Source organism: Phalangium opilio, unplaced genomic scaffold (assembly GCF_054372755.1).
Source record: "Phalangium opilio isolate 3A_F unplaced genomic scaffold, DU_Popi_V2 ptg001675l_1, whole genome shotgun sequence".
In the NCBI taxonomy this organism is placed as follows: Eukaryota; Metazoa; Arthropoda; class Arachnida; order Opiliones; family Phalangiidae; genus Phalangium; species Phalangium opilio.
In genome coordinates this window covers 2,208,507-2,233,062 of record NW_028324261.1, presented here as the reverse complement: position 1 = coordinate 2,233,062, position 24,556 = coordinate 2,208,507, and the positions used below count along the sequence as shown (strand labels likewise).

The 24,556-nt window shown below is 40.9% G+C and overlaps 2 long non-coding RNA genes and 7 other non-coding genes across 14 annotated transcripts; 1 reads left to right on the top strand and 8 right to left on the bottom strand.

Annotated features, from left to right (window-relative positions):
• Positions 1–9,861: 9,861 nt before the first annotated feature.
• On the bottom strand, positions 9,862–9,934 carry TRNAD-GUC (transfer RNA aspartic acid (anticodon GUC)). The gene has a single exon. It is a non-coding gene; the product is annotated as a tRNA-Asp (tRNA).
• A 368-nt stretch (positions 9,935–10,302) lies between these two features.
• TRNAD-GUC (transfer RNA aspartic acid (anticodon GUC)) lies at positions 10,303–10,375 on the bottom strand. The gene has a single exon. It is a non-coding gene; the product is annotated as a tRNA-Asp (tRNA).
• An 809-nt stretch (positions 10,376–11,184) lies between these two features.
• On the bottom strand, positions 11,185–11,257 carry TRNAD-GUC (transfer RNA aspartic acid (anticodon GUC)). Its single transcript has one exon. It is a non-coding gene; the product is annotated as a tRNA-Asp (tRNA).
• Positions 11,258–12,507: 1,250 nt separating this feature from the next.
• Positions 12,508–12,580, bottom strand: TRNAD-GUC (transfer RNA aspartic acid (anticodon GUC)). Its single transcript has one exon. It is a non-coding gene; the product is annotated as a tRNA-Asp (tRNA).
• A 2,131-nt stretch (positions 12,581–14,711) lies between these two features.
• On the bottom strand, positions 14,712–14,784 carry TRNAD-GUC (transfer RNA aspartic acid (anticodon GUC)). Its single transcript has one exon. It is a non-coding gene; the product is annotated as a tRNA-Asp (tRNA).
• Positions 14,785–15,152: 368 nt separating this feature from the next.
• TRNAD-GUC (transfer RNA aspartic acid (anticodon GUC)) lies at positions 15,153–15,225 on the bottom strand. Its single transcript has one exon. It is a non-coding gene; the product is annotated as a tRNA-Asp (tRNA).
• An 809-nt stretch (positions 15,226–16,034) lies between these two features.
• On the bottom strand, positions 16,035–16,107 carry TRNAD-GUC (transfer RNA aspartic acid (anticodon GUC)). Its single transcript has one exon. It is a non-coding gene; the product is annotated as a tRNA-Asp (tRNA).
• A 1,389-nt stretch (positions 16,108–17,496) lies between these two features.
• Positions 17,497–19,861, top strand: LOC149582539 (uncharacterized). Of its 4 annotated transcripts, none has more exons than XR_016380604.1 (6): positions 17,502–17,774; positions 17,953–18,076; positions 18,164–18,369; positions 19,095–19,217; positions 19,319–19,592; positions 19,666–19,861. It is a non-coding gene; the product is annotated as an uncharacterized LOC149582539 (long non-coding RNA). The 4 variants fall into 4 exon arrangements; XR_016380605.1 differs by having other exon boundaries at positions 17,507–17,774; positions 18,164–18,204; XR_016380603.1 differs by having other exon boundaries at positions 17,497–17,774; positions 18,164–19,217.
• A 74-nt stretch (positions 19,862–19,935) lies between these two features.
• Positions 19,936–23,600, bottom strand: LOC149582538 (uncharacterized). 3 transcript variants are annotated; one of them, XR_016380609.1, is made up of 6 exons: positions 23,236–23,600; positions 22,966–23,171; positions 22,728–22,858; positions 21,069–22,639; positions 20,430–20,994; positions 19,936–20,337 (listed from the first exon to the last, which is right to left on the bottom strand). It is a non-coding gene; the product is annotated as an uncharacterized LOC149582538 (long non-coding RNA). The 3 variants fall into 3 exon arrangements; XR_016380608.1 differs by having other exon boundaries at positions 20,430–22,639; positions 23,236–23,457; positions 23,552–23,576; XR_016380607.1 differs by having other exon boundaries at positions 20,430–22,639.
• Between the last annotated feature and the right edge of the window lie 956 nt (positions 23,601–24,556).

The window sequence follows — 24,556 nt, the reverse complement described above, 5'->3', positions numbered from 1 at the left end:
AGATACGGAGATGTCGTTAGGATATGTTATAGTCCAAATTGTCCCCCATCTAACCATACTAAAAACTTTGGGCTACGACAAACAGGGGCCGAGTACTAAAGCAAAACGTAACGAAACAAACCCCCTCCATAGGAAATGCATTAGACTATACTTTGCAGGCTCGTAACTCTGTTTCTACTGGAGATACGGGGATGTCCTTTGAGTATGTTATAGTCCAATTTGTCCCGCATCTAACCATACTAAAAACATTGAGCTACGACAAACAGGGGCCGAGTAATTAAGCTAAACGTAAACAAACAACCCGTCCATAGGAAATGCATTAGACTATATTTTGCAGGCCCATAACTCTGTGTCTACTAGAGATACGGAGATGTCCTTAGGATATGATATAGTCCAAATTGTGCCCCATCTAACCATACTAAAAACATTGAGCTACGACAAACAGTAGTCGAGTAATTAAGCTAATCGTAAACAAACAAACCCCTCCATAGGAAATGCATTAGACTATACTTTGCAGGCCCATAACTCTGTGTCTACTAGAGATACGGGGATGTCGTTAGGATATGTTATAGTCCAAATTGTCCCCCATCTAACCATACTAAAAACTTTGGGCTACGACAAACAGGGGCCGAGTACTAAAGCAAAACGTAACGAAACAAACCCCCTCCATAGGAAATGCATTAGACTATACTTTGCAGGCTCGTAACTCTGTTTCTACTGGAGATACGGGGATGTCCTTTGAGTATGTTATAGTCCAATTTGTCCCCCATCTAACCATACTAAAAATATTGAGCTACGACAAACAGGGGCCGAGTAATTAAGCTAAACGTAAACAAACAACCCGTCCATAGGAAATGCATTAGACTATATTTTGCAGGCCCATAACTCTGTGTCTACTAGAGATACGGAGGTGTCCTTAGGATATGATAAAGTCCAAATTGTGCCCCATCTAACCATAATAAAAACATTGAGCTACGACAAACAGGGGCCGAGATATTAAGCAAAATGTTCGTCAACTTTGGTATCGTCTCACTTATTTTTATTATGTTACTTATGATTTTTGCACTAAACTTTGGAGGCTCATAACTCTTGTTCTACAAGAGGTACTGGGATCTCCTTTGGATATGTTATAGTATTCTTTGCTCCCCATACAAGGATACTTTAAACTTGAGGCTACCTCAATATCGTCGTCAACTTATTTTTTGTCTCACTTATTGTTAGAAGGTTACTTTTGATTTTTGAAAATAAACTTTGCAGGCTCGTAACTCTGGTTCTACCAGAGATACGGGGATGTAAATAATGTGACCTTGACACAAATGTTCGGATAATTATAAAGGTCTTTGCATGTTCCATGCAAAAAAAAAAAGCTTCGCGGTTTCGAACCTGTGGCCTTCCGGGAGTGAGGCGGATGCGATAACCGCTACACTAAAGATATGTTATTATTTTTAATCGAAAGAACAGGGTCAAGTAATTAAGCAATACGTGAACAAACAAACCCCTCCATAGAAAATGCATTAGACTATACTTTGCAAGGCCCATAACTCTGTGTCTACTAGACATACCGGGATGTCCTTAGGATATGTTATAGTCCAATTTGTCATTCATCTAACCATACTAAAAACTTTGGGCTACGACAAACAGGGGCCGAGTACTTAAGCGAAACGTAAAGAAACAAACCCCCTCCATAGGAAATGAGTTAGACTATACTTTGCAGGCTCGTAACTCTGTTTCCACTGGAGATACGGGGATGTCCTTTGAGTATGTTATAGTCCAATTTGTCCCGCATCTAACCATACTAAAAACATTGAGCTACGACAAACAGTAGTCGAGTAATTAAGCTAATCGTAAACAAACAAACCCCTCCATAGGAAATGCATTAGACTATACTTTGCAGGCCCATAACTCTGTGTCTACTAGAGATACGGGGATGTCGTTAGGATATGTTATAGTCCAAATTGTCCCCCATCTAACCATACTAAAAACTTTGGGCTACGACAAACAGGGGCCGAGTACTAAAGCAAAACGTAACGAAACAAACCCCCTCCATAGGAAATGCATTAGACTATACTTTGCAGGCTCGTAACTCTGTTTCTACTGGAGATACGGGGATGTCCTTTGAGTATGTTATAGTCCAATTTGTCCCGCATCTAACCATACTAAAAACATTGAGCTACGACAAACAGGGGCCGAGTAATTAAGCTAAACGTAAACAAACAACCCGTCCATAGGAAATGCATTAGACTATATTTTGCAGGCCCATAACTCTGTGTCTACTAGAGATACGGAGATGTCCTTAGGATATGATATAGTCCAAATTGTGCCCCATCTAACCATACTAAAAACATTGAGCTACGACAAACAGTAGTCGAGTAATTAAGCTAATCGTAAACAAACAAACCCCTCCATAGGAAATGCATTAGACTATACTTTGCAGGCCCATAACTCTGTGTCTACTAGAGATACGGGGATGTCGTTAGGATATGTTATAGTCCAAATTGTCCCCCATCTAACCATACTAAAAACTTTGGGCTACGACAAACAGGGGCCGAGTACTAAAGCAAAACGTAACGAAACAAACCCCCTCCATAGGAAATGCATTAGACTATACTTTGCAGGCTCGTAACTCTGTTTCTACTGGAGATACGGGGATGTCCTTTGAGTATGTTATAGTCCAATTTGTCCCCCATCTAACCATACTAAAAATATTGAGCTACGACAAACAGGGGCCGAGTAATTAAGCTAAACGTAAACAAACAACCCCTCCATAGGAAATGCATTAGATTATACTTTGCAGGCCCATAACTCTGTGTCTACTAGAGATACGGAGATGTCGTTAGGATATGTTATAGTCCAAATTGTCCCCCATCTAACCATACTAAAAACTTTGGGCTACGACAAACAGGGGCCGAGTACTAAAGCAAAACGTAACGAAACAAACCCCCTCCATAGGAAATGCATTAGACTATACTTTGCAGGCTCGTAACTCTGTTTCTACTGGAGATACGGGGATGTCCTTTGAGTATGTTATAGTCCAATTTGTCCCGCATCTAACCATACTAAAAACATTGAGCTACGACAAACAGGGGCCGAGTAATTAAGCTAAACGTAAACAAACAACCCGTCCATAGGAAATGCATTAGACTATATTTTGCAGGCCCATAACTCTGTGTCTACTAGAGATACGGAGATGTCCTTAGGATATGATATAGTCCAAATTGTGCCCCATCTAACCATACTAAAAACATTGAGCTACGACAAACAGTAGTCGAGTAATTAAGCTAATCGTAAACAAACAAACCCCTCCATAGGAAATGCATTAGACTATACTTTGCAGGCCCATAACTCTGTGTCTACTAGAGATACGGGGATGTCGTTAGGATATGTTATAGTCCAAATTGTCCCCCATCTAACCATACTAAAAACTTTGGGCTACGACAAACAGGGGCCGAGTACTAAAGCAAAACGTAACGAAACAAACCCCCTCCATAGGAAATGCATTAGACTATACTTTGCAGGCTCGTAACTCTGTTTCTACTGGAGATACGGGGATGTTCTTTGAGTATGTTATAGTCCAATTTGTCCCCCATCTAACCATACTAAAAATATTGAGCTACGACAAACAGGGGCCGAGTAATTAAGCTAAACGTAAACAAACAACCCGTCCATAGGAAATGCATTAGACTATATTTTGCAGGCCCATAACTCTGTGTCTACTAGAGATACGGAGGTGTCCTTAGGATATGATAAAGTCCAAATTGTGCCCCATCTAACCATACTAAAAACATTGAGCTACGACAAACAGGGGCCGAGATATTAAGCAAAATGTTCGTCAACTTTGGTATCGTCTCACTTATTTTTATTATGTTACTTATGATTTTTGCACTAAACTTTGGAGGCTCATAACTCTTGTTCTACAAGAGGTACTGGGATCTCCTTTGGATATGTTATAGTATTCTTTGCTCCCCATACAAGGATACTTTAAACTTGAGGCTACCTCAATATCGTCGTCAACTTATTTTTTGTCTCACTTATTGTTAGAAGGTTACTTTTGATTTTTGAAAATAAACTTTGCAGGCTCGTAACTCTGGTTCTACCAGAGATACGGGGATGTAAATAATGTGACCTTGACACAAATGTTCGGATAATTATAAAGGTCTTTGCATGTTCCATGCAAAAAAAAAAGCTTCGCGGTTTCGAACCTGTGGCCTTCCGGGAGTGAGGCGGATGCGATAACCGCTACACTAAAGATATGTTATTATTTTTAATCGAAAGAACAGGGTCAAGTAATTAAGCAATACGTGAACAAACAAACCCCTCCATAGAAAATGCATTAGACTATACTTTGCAAGGCCCATAACTCTGTGTCTACTAGACATACCGGGATGTCCTTAGGATATGTTATAGTCCAATTTGTCATTCATCTAACCATACTAAAAACTTTGGGCTACGACAAACAGGGGCCGAGTACTTAAGCGAAACGTAAAGAAACAAACCCCCTCCATAGGAAATGAGTTAGACTATACTTTGCAGGCTCGTAACTCTGTTTCCACTGGAGATACGGGGATGTCCTTTGAGTATGTTATAGTCCAATTTGTCCCGCATCTAACCATACTAAAAACATTGAGCTACGACAAACAGTAGTCGAGTAATTAAGCTAATCGTAAACAAACAAACCCCTCCATAGGAAATGCATTAGACTATACTTTGCAGGCCCATAACTCTGTGTCTACTAGAGATACGGGGATGTCGTTAGGATATGTTATAGTCCAAATTGTCCCCCATCTAACCATACTAAAAACTTTGGGCTACGACAAACAGGGGCCGAGTACTAAAGCAAAACGTAACGAAACAAACCCCCTCCATAGGAAATGCATTAGACTATACTTTGCAGGCTCGTAACTCTGTTTCTACTGGAGATACGGGGATGTCCTTTGAGTATGTTATAGTCCAATTTGTCCCGCATCTAACCATACTAAAAACATTGAGCTACGACAAACAGGGGCCGAGTAATTAAGCTAAACGTAAACAAACAACCCGTCCATAGGAAATGCATTAGACTATATTTTGCAGGCCCATAACTCTGTGTCTACTAGAGATACGGAGATGTCCTTAGGATATGATATAGTCCAAATTGTGCCCCATCTAACCATACTAAAAACATTGAGCTACGACAAACAGTAGTCGAGTAATTAAGCTAATCGTAAACAAACAAACCCCTCCATAGGAAATGCATTAGACTATACTTTGCAGGCCCATAACTCTGTGTCTACTAGAGATACGGGGATGTCGTTAGGATATGTTATAGTCCAAATTGTCCCCCATCTAACCATACTAAAAACTTTGGGCTACGACAAACAGGGGCCGAGTACTAAAGCAAAACGTAACGAAACAAACCCCCTCCATAGGAAATGCATTAGACTATACTTTGCAGGCTCGTAACTCTGTTTCTACTGGAGATACGGGGATGTCCTTTGAGTATGTTATAGTCCAATTTGTCCCCCATCTAACCATACTAAAAATATTGAGCTACGACAAACAGGGGCCGAGTAATTAAGCTAAACGTAAACAAACAACCCCTCCATAGGAAATGCATTAGATTATACTTTGCAGGCCCATAACTCTGTGTCTACTAGAGATACGGAGATGTCGTTAGGATATGTTATAGTCCAAATTGTCCCCCATCTAACCATACTAAAAACTTTGGGCTACGACAAACAGGGGCCGAGTACTAAAGCAAAACGTAACGAAACAAACCCCCTCCATAGGAAATGCATTAGACTATACTTTGCAGGCTCGTAACTCTGTTTCTACTGGAGATACGGGGATGTCCTTTGAGTATGTTATAGTCCAATTTGTCCCCCATCTAACCATACTAAAAACATTGAGCTACGACAAACAGGGGCCGAGTAATTAAGCTAAACGTAAACAAACAACCCGTCCATAGGAAATGCATTAGACTATATTTTGCAGGCCCATAACTCTGTGTCTACTAGAGATACGGAGATGTCCTTAGGATATGTTATAGTCTAAATTGTCCCTCATCTAACCATACTAAAAACATTGAGCTACGACAAACAGGGGCCGAGATATTAAGCAAAATGTTCGTCCACTTTGGTATCGTCTCACTTATTTTTATTATGTTACTTATGATTTTTGCACTAAACTTTGGAGGCTCATAACTCTTGTTCTACAAGAGATACTGGGATCTCCTTTGGATATGTTATAGTACTCTTTGCTCCCCATACAAGGATACTTTAAACTTGAGGCTACCTCAATATCGTCGTCAACTTATTTTTTGTCTCACTTATTGTTAGAAGGTTACTTTTGATTTTTGAAAATAAAGTTTGCAGGCTCGTAACTCTGGCTCTACCAGAGATACGGGGATGTAAATAATGTGACCTTGACACAAATGTTCGGATAATTATAAAGGTCTTTGCATGTTCCAAGCAAAAAAAAAAAGCTTCGCGGTTTCGAACCTGTGGCCTTCCGGGAGTGAGGCGGATGCGATAACCGCTACACTAAAGATATGTTATTATTTTTAATCGAAAGAACAGGGTCAAGTAATTAAGCAATACGTGAACAAACAAACCCCTCCATAGAAAATGCATTAGACTATATTTTGCAGGCCCATAACTCTGTGTCTATTAGAGATACCGGGATGTCCTTAGGATATGTTATAGTCCAATTTGTCCTTCATCTAAATATACTAAAAACTTTGGGCTACGACAAACAGGGGCCGAGTACTTAAGCAAAACGTAAAGAAACAAACCCCCTCCATAGGAAATGAGTTAGACTATACTTTGCAGGCTCGTAACTCTGTTTCCACTGGAGATACGGGGATGTCCTTTGAGTATGTTATAGTCCAATTTGTCCCCCATCTAACCATACTAAAAACATTGAGCTACGAAAAACAAGGGCCGAGTAATTAAGCTAAACGTAAACAAACAACCCGTCCAAAGGAAATGCATTAGACTATGCTTTGCAGGCCCATAACTCTGTGTTTACTAGAGATACGGGGATGTCCTTAGGATTGGTTATAGTCTAAATTGTCCCTTATCTAACCATACTAAAAACATTGAGCTACGACAAACAGGGGCCGAGATATTAAGCAAAATGTTCGTCAACTTTGGTATCGTCTCACTTATTTTTATTATGTTACTTATGATTTTTGCACTAAACTTTGGAGGCTCATAACTCTTGTTCTACAAGAGATACTGGGATCTCCTTTGGATATGTTATAGTACTCTTTGCTCCCCATACAAGGATACTTTAAACTTGAGGCTACCTCAATATCGTCGTCAACTTATTTTTTGTCTCACTTATTGTTAGAAGGTTACTTTTGATTTTTGAAAATAAAGTTTGCAGGCTCGTAACTCTGGCTCTACCAGAGATACGGGGATGTAAATAATGTGACCTTGACACAAATGTTCGGATAATTATAAAGGTCTTTGCATGTTCCAAGCAAAAAAAAAAAGCTTCGCGGTTTCGAACCTGTGGCCTTCCGGGAGTGAGGCGGATGCGATAACCGCTACACTAAAGATATGTTATTATTTTTAATCGAAAGAACAGGTCAAGTAATTAAGCAATACGTGAACAAACAAACCCCTCCATAGAAAATGCATTAGACTATATTTTGCAGGCCCATAACTCTGTGTCTATTAGAGATACCGGGATGTCCTTAGGATATGTTATAGTCCAATTTGTCCTTCATCTAAATATACTAAAAACTTTGGGCTACGACAAACAGGGGCCGAGTACTTAAGCAAAACGTAAAGAAACAAACCCCCTCCATAGGAAATGAGTTAGACTATACTTTGCAGGCTCGTAACTCTGTTTCTACTGGAGATACGAGGATGTCCTTTGAGTATTTTATAGTCCAATTTGTCCACCATCTAACCATACTAAAAACATTGAGCTACGAAAAACAGGGGCCGAGTAATTAAGCTAAACGTAAACAAACAACCCGTCCAAAGGAAATGCATTAGACTATGCTTTGCAGGCCCATAACTCTGTGTTTACTAGAGATACGGGGATGTCCTTAGGATATGTTATAGTCCAAATTGTCCCCCATCTAACCATACTAAAAACATTGAGCTACGACAAACAGGGGCCTAGATATTAAGCAAAATGTTCGTCAACTTTGGTATCGTCTCACTTACTTTTATTATGTTACTTATGATTTTTGCACTAAACTTTGGAGGCTCATAACTCTTGTTCTACAAGAGATACTGGGACCCCACAAAACCTCTCTCGTTTGGGCTCGAACCACCAAACTTTCGGTTAACAGCTGAACGCGCTGACCATTGCGCCACTGAAGCCCAAAAATTAAATTTTCGTCAGGTATTGAGGTAAAACTTTGACTTTTTACTTCACATCTGAGGCCTCACAACACCGCTCCCGGATGGGCTCGAACCACCAACCTTTCGGTTAACAGCCGAATGCGCTAACCATTCGCCACGGACGCCCAAAAATTAAATGGTCGTCAGGTATTGTGGAAAAATTTTGGCTATTTACGTTACATTTGAGATCCAAAAACACCGCTCCCGGGTGGGCTCGAACCACCAACCTATTGGTTAACAGCCGAACGCGCTAACCATTGAGCCACGAAAGCTCAGAAAATAAATGGTTGTCACGTATTGTGGAAAAGTTTTGACTTTTTACGCTACATATGAGACCCAACAACACCTCTCCCGGGTGGGCTCGAACCACCAACCTTTCGATTAACAGCTGAACGCGCTAACCATTGCGCCACGCAAGCCCAAAAATTAAATGTTCGTCAGGTATTGTGGAAAAACTCTGACATTTTACGTTACATCTGAGACGTCACAACACTTCTCCCGGATAGGCTCGAACCACCAACCAATTGGTTAACAGCCGAACGCGCTAACCATTGAGCCACAGAAGCTAAGAAATTAAATGGTTGTTAGGTTTTGTGGATAAGTTATGACTTTTTACGTTACATCTTAGACCCTACAACACCTCTCCCAGGTGGGCTCGAACCACCATCCTTTCGGTTAACAGCCGAACGCGCTAACCATTGCGCCAAGGAAGCCCAAAAATTAAATGGTTGTCACGTATTGTGGAAAAGTTTTGACTTTTAACGCTACATCTGAGACCCCACAACACCTCTTCCGGGTGGGCTCGAACCACCAACCTTTCGATTAAGAGCTGGACGCGCTAATTAATGCGCCACGGAAGCCCAAAAATTAAATGTTCGTCAGGTATTGTGGAAAAACTCTGACATTTTACGTAACATCTGAGACGTCACAACACCGCTCCCGGATGGGCTCGAACCACCAACCTTTCGGTTAACAGCCGAACGCGCTAGCCATTGCGCCACGGATGCCCAAAAATTAAATGGTTGTCAGGTATTTTTGAAAAGTTACGACTTTTCACGCTTCATCTGAGACCCCACAAATCCTCTCTCGTTTGGGCTCGAACCACCAACCTTTCGGTTAACAGCTGAACGCACTAACCATTGCGCCACGGAAGCCCAAAAATTGAATGGTCATCAGGTATTGTAGAAAAACTTTGGCTATTTACGTTACATTTGAGATCCAAAAACACCGCTCCCGGGTGGGCTCGAACCACCAAGCTATTGGTTAACAGCCTAACGCGCTAACCATTGAGCCACGAAAGATCAGAAAATAAATGGTTATCACGTATTATGGAAAAATTTTGACTTTTCACGCTACATCTGAGACCTAACAACACCTCTCCCGGGTGGGCTCGAACCACCAACCTTTCGGTTAACAGCTGAACGCGCTGACCATTGCGCCACTGAAGCCCAAAAATTAAATTTTCGTCAGGTATTGAGGTAAAACTTTGACTTTTTACTTCACATCCGAGACCTCACAACACCGCTCCCGGATGGGATCGAACCACCAACCTTTCGATTGACAGCCGAACGCGCTAACCATTGTGCCACGGAAGCTCAGAAATTAAATGGTTGTCAGGTATTGTGGAAAAACTCTGACATTTTACGTTACATCTGAGACATCACAACACCGCTCCCGGATGGGCTAGAAACTCCAACCTATAGGTTAACAGCCGAACGCGCTAACCATTGAGCCACGGAAGCCCAAAAATTAAATGCTCGTCAGGTATTGTGGAAAAACTCTCACATTTTACGTTACATCTGAGACGTCACAACACCGCTCCCGGGAGGGCTCGAACCACCAACCTTTCGGTTAACAGCTGAACGCGCTGACCATTGCGCCACTGAAGCCCAAAAATTAAATTTTCTTCATTTATTGAGGTAAAACTTTGACTTTTTACTTCACATCCGAGACCTCACAACTCCGCTCCCGGATGGGATCGAACCACCAACCTTTCGATTGACAGCCGAACGCGCTAACCATTGAGCCACGGAAGATCAGAAATTAAATGGTTGTCACGTATTGTGGAAAAGTTTTGACTTTTAACGCTACATCTGAGACCCCACAACACCTCTTCCGGGTGGGCTCAAACCACCAACCTTTCGATTAAGAGCTGGACGCGCTAATTACTGCGCCACGGAAGCCCAAAAATTAAATGTTCGTCAGGTATTGTGGAAAAACTCTGACATTTTACGTAACATCTGAGACGTCACAACACCGCTCCCGGATGGGCTCGAACCACCAACCTTTCGGTTAACAGCTGAACGCACTAACCATTGCGCCACGGAAGCCCAAAAATTAAATGGTCGTCAGGTATTGTAGAAAAACTTTGGCTATTTACGTTACATTTGAGATCCAAAAACACCGCTCCCGGGTGGGCTCGAACCACGTAGCTATTGGTTAACAGCCGAACGCGCTAACCATTGAGCCACGAAAGATCAGAAAATAAATGGTTATCACGTATTATGGAAAAAGTTTGACTTTTCACGCTACATCTGAGACCTCACAACACCTCTCACGGGTGGGCTCGAACAACCAACCTTTCGATTAACAGCTGAACGCGCTAACCATTGCGCCACGGAAGCCCAAAAATTAAATGCTCGTCAGGTATTGTGGAAAAATTCTCACATTTTACGTTACATCTGAGACGTCACAACACCGCTCCCGGGTGGGCTCGAACCACCAACCTTTCGGTTAACAGCTGAACGCGCTGACCATTGCGCCACTGAAGCCCAAAAATTAAATTTTCGTCAGGTATTGAGGTAAAACTTTGACTTTTTACTTCACATCCGAGACCTCACAACACCGCTCCCGGATGGGATCGAACCACCAACCTATCGATTGACAGCCGAACGCGCTAACCATTGAGCCACGGAAGCTCAGAAATTAAATGGTTGTCAGGTATTGTGGAAAAGTTACGACTTTTCAAGCTACATCTGAGACCCCACAAAACCTCTCTCGTTTGGGCTCGAACCACCAACCTTTCGGTTAACAGCTGAACGCGCTGACCATTGCGCCACTGAAGCCCAAAAATTAAATGTTCGTCAGGTATTGTGGAAAAACTCCGACATTTTACGTTACATCTGAGACGTCACAACACTTCTCCCGGATGGGCTCGAACCACCAACCTATTGGTTAATAGCCGAACGCGCTAACCATTGCGCCACTGAAGCCCAGAAATTAAATGGTTGTCAGGTATTGTTGAAAAGTTACGACTTTTCAAGCTACATCTGAGACCCCACAAAACCTCTCTCGTTTGGGCTCGAACCACCAACCTTTCGATTAACAGCTGAACGCGCTGACCATTGCGCCACTGAAGCCCAAAAATTAAATGTTCGTCAGGTATTGTGGAAAAACTCCGACATTTTACGTTACATCTGAGACGTCACAACACCGCTCCTGGATGGGCTCGAACCACCAACCTTTCGGTTAACAGCCGAACGCGCTAGCCATTGCGCCACGGACGCCCAAAAATTAAATGGTTGTCAGGTATTGTTGAAAAGTTACGACTTTTCACGCTACATCTGAGACCCCACAAATCCTCTCTCGTTTGGGCTCGAACCACCAACCTTTCGGTTAACAGCTGAACGCACTAACCATTGCGCCACGGAAGCCCAAAAATTAAATGGTCGTCAGGTATTGTAGAAAAACTTTGGCTATTTACGTTACATTTGAGATCCAAAAACACCGCTCCCGGGTGGGCTCGAACCACCAAGCTATTGGTTAACAGCCGAACGCGCTAACCATTGAGCCACGAAAGATCAGAAAATAAATGGTTATCACGTATTATGGAAAAAGTTTGACTTTTCACGCTACATCTGAGACCTCACAACACCTCTCCCGGGTGGGCTCGAACCACCAACCTTTCGATTAACAGCTGAACGCGCTAACCATTGCGCCACGGAAGCCCAAAAATTAAATGCTCGTCAGGTATTGTGGAAAAACTCTCACATTTTACGTTACATCTGAGACGTCACAACACCGCTCCCGGGTGGGCTCGAACCACCAACCTTTCGGTTAACAGCTGAACGCGCTGACCATTGCGCCACTGAAGCCCAAAAATTAAATTTTCGTCAGGTATTGAGGTAAAACTTTGACTTTTTACTTCACATCCGAGACCTCACAACACCGCTCCCGGATGGGATCGAACCACCAACCTTTCGATTGACAGCCGAACGCGCTAACCATTGAGCCACGGAAGCTCAGAAATTAAATGGTTGTCAGGTATTGTGGAAAAGTTACGACTTTTCAAGCTACATCTGAGACCCCACAAAACCTCTCTCGTTTGGGCTCGAACCACCAACCTTTCGGTTAACAGCTGAACGCGCTGACCATTGCGCCACTGAAGCCCAAAAATTAAATGTTCGTCAGGTATTGTGGAAAAACTCCGACATTTTACGTTACATCTGAGACGTCACAACACTTCTCCCGGATGGGCTCGAACCACCAACCTATTGGTTAATAGCCGAACGCGCTAACCATTGCGCCACTGAAGCCCAGAAATTAAATGGTTGTCAGGTATTGTTGAAAAGTTACGACTTTTCAAGCTACATCTGAGACCCCACAAAACCTCTCTCGTTTGGGCTCGAACCACCAACCTTTCGGTTAACAGCTGAACGCGCTGACCATTGCGCCACTGAAGCCCAAAAATTAAATGTTCGTCAGGTATTGTGGAAAAACTCCGACATTTTACGTTACATCTGAGACGTCACAACACTTCTCCCGGATGGGCTCGAACCACCAACCTATTGGTTAATAGCCGAACGCGCTAACCATTGCGCCACTGAAGCCCAAAAATTAAATTTTCGTCAGGTATTGAGGTAAAACTTTGACTTTTTACTTCACATCTGAGGCCTCACAACACCGCTCCCGGATGGGCTCGAACCACCAACCTTTCGGTTAACAGCCGAATGCGCTAACCATTCGCCACGGACGCCCAAAAATTAAATGGTCGTCAGGTATTGTGGAAAAATTTTGGCTATTTACGTTACATTTGAGATCCAAAAACACCGCTCCCGGGTGGGCTCGAACCACCAACCTATTGGTTAACAGCCGAACGCGCTAACCATTGAGCCACGAAAGCTCAGAAAATAAATGGTTGTCACGTATTGTGGAAAAGTTTTGACTTTTTACGCTACATATGAGACCCAACAACACCTCTCCCGGGTGGGCTCGAACCACCAACCTTTCGATTAACAGCTGAACGCGCTAACCATTGCGCCACGCAAGCCCAAAAATTAAATGTTCGTCAGGTATTGTGGAAAAACTCTGACATTTTACGTTACATCTGAGACGTCACAACACTTCTCCCGGATAGGCTCGAACCACCAACCAATTGGTTAACAGCCGAACGCGCTAACCATTGAGCCACAGAAGCTAAGAAATTAAATGGTTGTTAGGTTTTGTGGATAAGTTATGACTTTTTACGTTACATCTTAGACCCTACAACACCTCTCCCAGGTGGGCTCGAACCACCATCCTTTCGGTTAACAGCCGAACGCGCTAACCATTGCGCCAAGGAAGCCCAAAAATTAAATGGTTGTCACGTATTGTGGAAAAGTTTTGACTTTTAACGCTACATCTGAGACCCCACAACACCTCTTCCGGGTGGGCTCGAACCACCAACCTTTCGATTAAGAGCTGGACGCGCTAATTAATGCGCCACGGAAGCCCAAAAATTAAATGTTCGTCAGGTATTGTGGAAAAACTCTGACATTTTACGTAACATCTGAGACGTCACAACACCGCTCCCGGATGGGCTCGAACCACCAACCTTTCGGTTAACAGCCGAACGCGCTAGCCATTGCGCCACGGATGCCCAAAAATTAAATGGTTGTCAGGTATTTTTGAAAAGTTACGACTTTTCACGCTTCATCTGAGACCCCACAAATCCTCTCTCGTTTGGGCTCGAACCACCAACCTTTCGGTTAACAGCTGAACGCACTAACCATTGCGCCACGGAAGCCCAAAAATTGAATGGTCATCAGGTATTGTAGAAAAACTTTGGCTATTTACGTTACATTTGAGATCCAAAAACACCGCTCCCGGGTGGGCTCGAACCACCAAGCTATTGGTTAACAGCCTAACGCGCTAACCATTGAGCCACGAAAGATCAGAAAATAAATGGTTATCACGTATTATGGAAAAATTTTGACTTTTCACGCTACATCTGAGACCTAACAACACCTCTCCCGGGTGGGCTCGAACCACCAACCTTTCGGTTAACAGCTGAACGCGCTGACCATTGCGCCACTGAAGCCCAAAAATTAAATTTTCGTCAGGTATTGAGGTAAAACTTTGACTTTTTACTTCACATCCGAGACCTCACAACACCGCTCCCGGATGGGATCGAACCACCAACCTTTCGATTGACAGCCGAACGCGCTAACCATTGTGCCACGGAAGCTCAGAAATTAAATGGTTGTCAGGTATTGTGGAAAAACTCTGACATTTTACGTTACATCTGAGACATCACAACACCGCTCCCGGATGGGCTAGAAACTCCAACCTATAGGTTAACAGCCGAACGCGCTAACCATTGAGCCACGGAAGCCCAAAAATTAAATGCTCGTCAGGTATTGTGGAAAAACTCTCACATTTTACGTTACATCTGAGACGTCACAACACCGCTCCCGGGAGGGCTCGAACCACCAACCTTTCGGTTAACAGCTGAACGCGCTGACCATTGCGCCACTGAAGCCCAAAAATTAAATTTTCTTCAGGTATTGAGGTAAAACTTTGACTTTTTACTTCACATCCGAGACCTCACAACTCCGCTCCCGGATGGGATCGAACCACCAACCTTTCGATTGACAGCCGAACGCGCTAACCATTGAGCCACGGAAGATCAGAAATTAAATGGTTGTCACGTATTGTGGAAAAGTTTTGACTTTTAACGCTACATCTGAGACCCCACAACACCTCTTCCGGGTGGGCTCAAACCACCAACCTTTCGATTAAGAGCTGGACGCGCTAATTACTGCGCCACGGAAGCCCAAAAATTAAATGTTCGTCAGGTATTGTGGAAAAACTCTGACATTTTACGTAACATCTGAGACGTCACAACACCGCTCCCGGATGGGCTCGAACCACCAACCTTTCGGTTAACAGCTGAACGCACTAACCATTGCGCCACGGAAGCCCAAAAATTAAATGGTCGTCAGGTATTGTAGAAAAACTTTGGCTATTTACGTTACATTTGAGATCCAAAAACACCGCTCCCGGGTGGGCTCGAACCACGTAGCTATTGGTTAACAGCCGAACGCGCTAACCATTGAGCCACGAAAGATCAGAAAATAAATGGTTATCACGTATTATGGAAAAAGTTTGACTTTTCACGCTACATCTGAGACCTCACAACACCTCTCACGGGTGGGCTCGAACAACCAACCTTTCGATTAACAGCTGAACGCGCTAACCATTGCGCCACGGAAGCCCAAAAATTAAATGCTCGTCAGGTATTGTGGAAAAACTCTCACATTTTACGTTACATCTGAGACGTCACAACACCGCTCCCGGGTGGGCTCGAACCACCAACCTTTCGGTTAACAGCTGAACGCGCTGACCATTGCGCCACTGAAGCCCAAAAATTAAATTTTCGTCAGGTATTGAGGTAAAACTTTGACTTTTTACTTCACATCCGAGACCTCACAACACCGCTCCCGGATGGGATCGAACCACCAACCTATCGATTGACAGCCGAACGCGCTAACCATTGAGCCACGGAAGCTCAGAAATTAAATGGTTGTCAGGTATTGTGGAAAAGTTACGACTTTTCAAGCTACATCTGAGACCCCACAAAACCTCTCTCGTTTGGGCTCGAACCACCAACCTTTCGGTTAACAGCTGAACGCGCTGACCATTGCGCCACTGAAGCCCAAAAATTAAATGTTCGTCAGGTATTGTGGAAAAACTCCGACATTTTACGTTACATCTGAGACGTCACAACACTTCTCCCGGATGGGCTCGAACCACCAACCTATTGGTTAATAGCCGAACGCGCTAACCATTGCGCCACTGAAGCCCAGAAATTAAATGGTTGTCAGGTATTGTTGAAAAGTTACGACTTTTCAAGCTACATCTGAGACCCCACAAAACCTCTCTCGTTTGGGCTCGAACCACCAACCTTTCGATTAACAGCTGAACGCGCTGACCATTGCGCCACTGAAGCCCAAAAATTAAATGTTCGTCAGGTATTGTGGAAAAACTCCGACATTTTACGTTACATCTGAGACGTCACAACACCGCTCCTGGATGGGCTCGAACCACCAACCTTTCGGTTAACAGCCGAACGCGCTAGCCATTGCGCCACGGACGCCCAAAAATTAAATGGTTGTCAGGTATTGTTGAAAAGTTACGACTTTTCACGCTACATCTGAGACCCCACAAATCCTCTCTCGTTTGGGCTCGAACCACCAACCTTTCGGTTAACAGCTGAACGCACTAACCATTGCGCCACGGAAGCCCAAAAATTAAATGTTCGTCAGGTATTGTGGAAAAACTCCGACATTTTACGTTACATCTGAGACGTCACAACACTTCTCCCGGATGGGCTCGAACCACCAACCTATTGGTTAATAGCCGAACGCGCTAACCATTGCGCCACTGAAGCCCAAAAATTAAATTTTCGTCAGGTATTGAGGTAAAACTTTGACTTTTTACTTCACATCTGAGGCCTCACAACACCGCTCCCGGATGGGCTAGAACCTCCAACCTGTAGGTTAACAGCCGAACGCGCTAACCATTGAGCCACGGAAGCCCAGAAATTAAATGGTTGTCAGGTATTGTTGAAAAGTTACGACTTTTCAAGCTACATCTGAGACCCCACAAAACCTCTCTCGTTTGGGCTCGAACCACCAACCTTTCAGTTAACAGCTGAACGCGCTGACCATTGCGCCACTGAAGCCCAAAAATTAAATGTTCGTCAGGTATTGTGGAAAAACTCCGACATTTTACGTTACATCTGAGACGTCACAACACCGCTCCCGGATGGGCTCGAACCACCAACCTTTCGGTTAACAGCCGAACGCGCTAGCCATTGCGCCACGGACGCCCAAAAATTAAATGGTTGTCAGGTATTGTTGAAAAGTTACGACTTTTCACGCTACATCTGAGGAGGTATTCCAAGAGTCAAATATCGACCACAATGATCATTCTCGTAATGCACTGCCAAAGGCTGGCTGTTCTTTAGGCGGGTTATACTCCCCAACTTCCTGTTTAAATAAATAAAAAAGATGGCTGCCTTCGAATCGTACTCGTAGTAGCTCGTAGAATTAATTTAGATGCAGTTTGAAGATTTTATATTTAATTCTATGCGACTAATGTTTTTCAGAACTATATGTTTCAACCTTCTATAGTTTAATTTATTTGTTTTAACATCACCGAAGCGAGAGAAACGTAAGTATTTTGAATAACAATTGTTTTTCATGATAATCGACTAAGGCTTAGGATTGTTTTCCTTGCGGTTTCGCGTTATTAAATACATATTTTGCATTTTTAATTAAGGGGAATCATTCTTAAATGCATAGTTCCATTGTTAATTTAATTAAAATTGAAAAAAACTACATAATTTCAGATTTTTCTTAACTACGGAGCACTGAAAGCCGTTGCTTATTGCAGTTTCAAGGAACATCAAGAAGATTAGGAGTTAATCATTACACCCCCCCCGCCTTAATCAAGTCAAATTAACTCAAATAACGGTAAATAAACGTCATAGTAATTGAAACTAATCTCATTTTTATCTGAAACTCCCGTCAGAACATACTAACCTTGCATGTTTTTTTTAGGCTAAAAGATCTTCATCCCGTTCCGTTTCCACTGAAAATTTGTAAATAATTGTTATTAATTGGAGCATATCGGTAGCGGCAATATGTAACATGATTGATAGCCACCATTGTCATTATGACTTGATGATAAGGGGTGGGGCGAGAGCCTTTCGCCGCAAAAACGTCTCTCAATGGCGTAGGCTGTCTATTTAGCGCAAGTAGACATGGTAGTTTCCTATTTGATGATAGACAAAGCCCCGCCCATACCTTACCTTTTGTAGTTGTAAATAGACCATGCCCCGCCCTTACCTTACCTTTTGTAGTTGTAAATAGACCATGCCCCGCCCTTACCTTACCTTTTGTAGTTGTAAATAGACCATGCCCCGCCCTTACCTTACCTTTTGTAGTTGTAAATAGACCATGCCCCGCCCTTACCTTACCTTTTGTAGTTGTAAATAGACCACGCCCCGGCCATACCTTACCTTTTGTAGTTGTAAATAGACGAAGCCCCGCCCATACCTTACCTTTTGTAGCTGTAAATAGACCACGCCCCGCCCATACCGTCTGTAGTTTTAAATGCTCCACGCCCCCATGACTTCAACCCTCTTTAATTGGAAATGATGAAGCGCAATTAGTACTATCGTGGGCTTTAGCTATTTAGTTCAAGGATGCACGGGAGGTTCTTATTTTCTGTTAGACGATGAAGCCCCGCCCATAGCTTCTGTAGTTAGTACTAGACCACGCCCCTAGATTTCGAGCCACTTTAATTGGAAACGATGAAGCGTTGTTAACGATTATTGTTTAAAAGTTCCCTATTTCCCTCTTAAAGGGACACGAAATTTGAGTATGACACAGTCAATTAGAATAACGTCACAGACTTTTGCGAAATCATTATACTCATTTAATTCCAATTCTTGCTCTATAGACTAAAATTGCAACCTCAAATTTTCAGAAAAGTGGCCAACTTATTGCGTTTCTCATCATTGGTATATTGCAAAAGAGAGCCGAGTGTAGTTGAAGGAACACTCTAGACGAAGCTGAAAACTCTTTGAAAGGAGGTAACGCGGTCGAAAAGGTTGGTATTTAAAGGGACACGAAATAGAATAAGAATTAATGTTCAAATGTTGGAAATTAATTGGAACCAAAAAGAAGCAAATCATATTTTATTTCCTGCAGTTTCTTTTGCAAAGAAGGCTTCACCGGTGAATAAGAATTCTTTGGAATATGTCAAAGGCACCACGTGACTCCATGATACAAAGACTACCCAAGGAGTGAGATGGACAACAAAGTCCTTGTTATTCACGAGATTGCAACGCCGATTCTCCGAAGTATTAGTTTTTCGAAATAAAACTAACCAAGCTTCTTTGAACCAAGACTTTCTTTCGTCACGTCCTTATCATTATTTTCAACTCGCTGATGTCTTCTTTTCAGACCATTTAATACAACTACGGTGAGGTTTTTATTATTTTTAAAGTGTACATAATAGCTTAACCGTTAATTTGAATAATCTTAAATTGTTTTAGGTTTCCTTTTACAAAGGGTTTCACCGCAACACAATCCCAACCAGAAAATCCAGTTTTTCCCACTAATCTTGTGATTGATAAAAATTTATGGAACATTAATCGTTATTTTTAATTCTGTTTGTTTCAACCCCTTATGAGCCTGATTAAATGAATTTATTATAAGATTAAAATTAAAGAAATTTTAAAATAGTAGAAATTTTCCGTTTTCTTGCAAAATAATGAATCTAGAGTTTTCAATAAAATATTTAGAGTGAAAAGAGAACGCTGTAATTGTTTCGAGGTAATAAAAATCTTTATTTTCTATTTAATTACAGGATTTGCTTCAATTAAAAATGAGAAATCAACATTAGCGACTTGGGGGAATTAGGCAACGGAAAACGAGTCTGTGAATAGGAGACGTCTTCATGGGGGACATGGACGTCTCGTTGATTATATCTATCAAAATAGTTATTATGAGAGGCTAAAAAACCATTTCCGCACTAAATCAAGGTAGATTTCAAGTTTTAAAAGAGTTAAAACAGCCATAATTGCATCCTGAAGCAGTACAGTAAGCAGACGACAAGACAAGAACAGCTGAGCTAGCCCTAGCAGCGATGAAAAACTTATTTACAGCCCGCCTTAATTACAATCTGTAATCGCTGTCTGCAACGTCGCCTGCTAGCGTGGAGATTCCTGAAAAACACTTTAGTTTACTTATTTATCTATTTTAAATTAAACTGGATTTGCGAATTGAACTATTACACTCGCGCTAGTTAATTACTTACGTCTTTAATGTTTAATTTTTATATTACGTCAAATCAGACTTAGAAATAGCACACGTCCACTGGTCCAAAACCAAGCCTTGACTAGTTTTTTAATTCAAAAAGTGGGGGTTACTGGTCCTCGGGACCAGTTTATTAATTACAAATCTATAGGAGAACAAAGGCTGGGACCACTCCGGAGACCGGTTTATTATTTAGGACAATAGGGGGGTCACTGGTCCCAAGGACTAGTTTAAAAATTATCCTTATTTCTAAGTCTGCGTCAAATATCTTCAAAATCATTTGCCGGTTACTGTTAGTCTGCAACGTCGTCTGCTAGCGTGGAGATTCCTTAAAGACACTTTAATATACTTGTTTATCTATTTAAAATTAAACTGGATTTGCCAATTAAACTAATTACACACGCGCTAGTTAATTCCTTGCGTATTTAATGTTTAATTTTTTTTATATTGCCTCAAATTTCAATAAAATCAATTGCCTGTTGAAAATAATTTTGATTTATTTACAGCCCGCCTTAATTACAATCTGTAATCGCAGTCTGCAACGTCGTCTGCTAGCGTGGAGATTCCTGAAAGACACTTAAATTTACTTGTTTACCTATCTTAAATTAAACTGGATTTGCCAATTAAACTAATTACACACGCGCTAGTTAATTCCTTGCGTATTTAATGTTTAATTTTTATATTACGTCAAATATCTTCTAAACATTTGCTTGTTAGTCTGCAACGTCGTCTGCTAGCGTGGAGATTCCTTAAAGACACTTTAATTTACTTGTTTACCTATCTTAAATTAAACTGGATTTGCCAATTAAACTAATTACACACGCGCTAGTTAATTCCTTGCGTTTTTAATGTTTAATTTTTATATTACGTCAAATATCTTCAAAATCATTTGCCTGTTGAAAATCATTTTGATTTATTTACAGCCCTCTTAACTTCGGGGTTTAAAAATAAATTACGCGATGTCTGAATCGTCGTCTGCTAGGAAAGTGATTCCCGAAAAACGTTTAATTTTTTAATTAAGAAATTAAAGTTAAAATAAAAGAAATATTTCAGATTTCTAAAGTGAATTCGTTGATTATTAACAGATTTAGGTTTTATATTTCATCTATATTGTACAAAGGTTCTCAACGCCCTAAACCCTGTCTATCCAATAAGCGATAGACTGAATATTCTTTATAGAAGTGCACTAACTAAAGTTAATATATTTTGTCTTGTTTTTTACCTACTTTCTAATTGCAATTTTCCCCTTTAATTTACTGTAGCCGTTCATAGTATTTATGTTCAGACTATTTCGAGTGAAATATATTTAATTTATTTAGTGAAATAGCTCAACAAGCGCTTGTCTTATGATCCTGGGACTACTTCCATTGGATTCCTCTTAGGCTTTTTAAGACAGATTAGACTAAACAAATTTAATTTAATTGCTGTTTTAATGCTAAATATACGTTGAAAACATGAATGTTATACAAATCCCGCTTTAGTTTTGGACATTTAGTATAATAATTAATTAACGCTTAGTTGTAGAGGGGTGAAATTGGCTCCATTGGAACTGTGAGGTCCGATTCATCCAGATTTCATGTAATTCAATAACTATCGAAGCTAATTACTATGACAACAAAATAAAATAACCGTAAAGCTACATTATGAAAAGTTCTCCCAAAAATACTCTTCGATCGAGATTTTATTCCAGTGTTGTAGCCCTAGAGGTTTCATGCATTTGGAAAGTTAAGGTTTTTATGGATTTATTTTGCGTTTCTTTCTTAATTACGGCTCGTATTTAGGGTCATTTAACAAGAAAAAGATTTTTCCTGATTAAATTCAGGCTCAGGAATCCGAAAAAAATGGTTTTAATTGCGTACGGTTTTTTCACGTACTTTTTTTGCATAAACTCGCGTGTTACAGTTCAATAACTTGCTCCAATATACCCAAAAACACATCACTTTAATTAAGATAAAACTAATTAAAGTCATTAAAGAAGAAACACCATATCAGGCGTTCAAGGGGCTAACCAACACAAATCAAACTCCATTGTAAGATATAAAACATAACTAACATTATTCTACCTAAAAAATCGTTGTGAAAATTAATTAAACTAATTTTAGACAGCAAATAATGTGTTTGAATTTTCCATCATTTCGAGCATTGGCAGCGTATGTTATTTTCCAATAGATATTAATACTTCTTTGCCACAGCCATGCTACTACTCGCATTCTGTTAAAAAAAAAGATATATGTATATTTTTCTTTCTCCGTACCCCCGTTGCGACTTCCAACTGGTTTTTTCCAGTTCAACAACCAACCCTAGTTGACAGTAAACACATTAGGTTTATAATTCCCTCCTTCCTTTCCTAGGACTCCCAGGATGAATACTTTACTACCCTTCAGAGGCAAAAATATTTCTCGAAAGAGAAAAAATATCAGAGTTACGAACCTGCAAAGTTTAGTGTGAAAATTATAAGTAACAGTCTAACCCCAAGTTGAGCATTTTCCTTAATTAAGGCGTCTAATTACGGTATATTAACAAGGAAAATATATTACCTGATAAATGTTAAGTCGAGGAATAGGAAAAAAATGCTTTCAGAACCGAATTAAAAAATTTCACCGAGTTTTCCTTCAATTTTATTAAAAAAATACAAATTTGAATGAGTTTTCATAGACTTTCATCCGCGAGTATTTTTGAAACTTCATAGACTTTCCCTTGGTGAGTAGTTTTGAAACTGGCCTTCTTAGACTGCCCCGTTGGACTATAGGATAGAAACAGAGTTACGAGCCTGCAAAGTATAATCTAACGCTATTTCTATTGCTCACGTTTTTTGCTTAATTACTCGGCCCCTGTTTGTCTCTAGCCTTAAGTTTATAGTACGCTTAGATGGGGACAAATTGGACTCAAAGGGCATCCCCGTATCTCTTGTAGAACAAGAGTTACGAGCCATAAAACCTAAGCCTAACGTAAACCATTTGGAGTTAGTTCAAGGTAGGATTGCACTTTACGTGACCCACCCAACTAACAATGGTTTCTAGTTAATTAGACTGTGGGGAGTCCGAAAAAAATAGTTAAAAAATTATTTGGCCGCCGCAAGTTAGTTAAAAATTTTTTTGAAAATTTCAAAATCCACTCACTTACCCTCATTGAAGCCGCTATCCGCTTAACGCATTCTGCACTCAATCTTGCAAAATAAGCCAGAGGGGACTGTGAAAAGTTGCCGGACTCGCGCCGGAAACATTTACGTACTCGCGCCGGAGATATAGCTATGGAATTTTTTAAGCTTACTGAAACTGTTCATTTCTGATAAAAGGACGGAAATATAATGCGAGAAAAACTGCGATGTTTTGGGAAAATCGTTGAATTTTTGGGGAATTCGATAAATGATAACGGTAAATTTTGGTAAATGCCGTCAAATTATTCTTGAATTTGATAAATCTGAAGGACAATATTTTGGAAAAGGTGTCAAATTATTCGGGAATTTGATAAATGTGAAGGACGATATCATGGAAAAAAGTGTCAAATTAATCTGAATTTGATAAATCTGGCGGACGTTATTTTGGAAAAGGTGTCAAATTATTTGGGTGTTTGATAAATGTGAAGGATGATATTTTGGAAAAGGTGTCAAATTATTTGGGAATTTGATAAATGTGAATGACGATATTTTGGAAAAGGTGTCAAATTATTTGGGAATTTGATAAATGTGAAGGATGATATTTTGGAATAGGTGTCAAATTATTTGGGAATTTGATAAATGTGAATGACGATATTTTGGAAAAGGTGTCAAATTATTTGGGAATTTGATAAATGTGAATGACGATATTTTGGAAAAGGTGTCAAATTATTTGGGAATTTGATAAATGTGAATGACGATATTTTGGAAAAGGTGTCAAATTATTTGGGAATTTGATAAATGTAAGGGACGATATTTTGGAAAATGTGCCAAATTATTCGGGAATTTGATAAATGTGAAGGACGATACTTTGGAAAAGGCATCAAATTATTCGGGAATTTGATAAATGTGAAGGACGATACTTTGGAAAAGGCATCAAATTATTCCCGAATTTGGTAAATGTAAAGGACGATATTTTGGAAAAGGTGTTTACATTTATCAAATTGCCGAAAAATAGGCACTCTTTCCAAAAT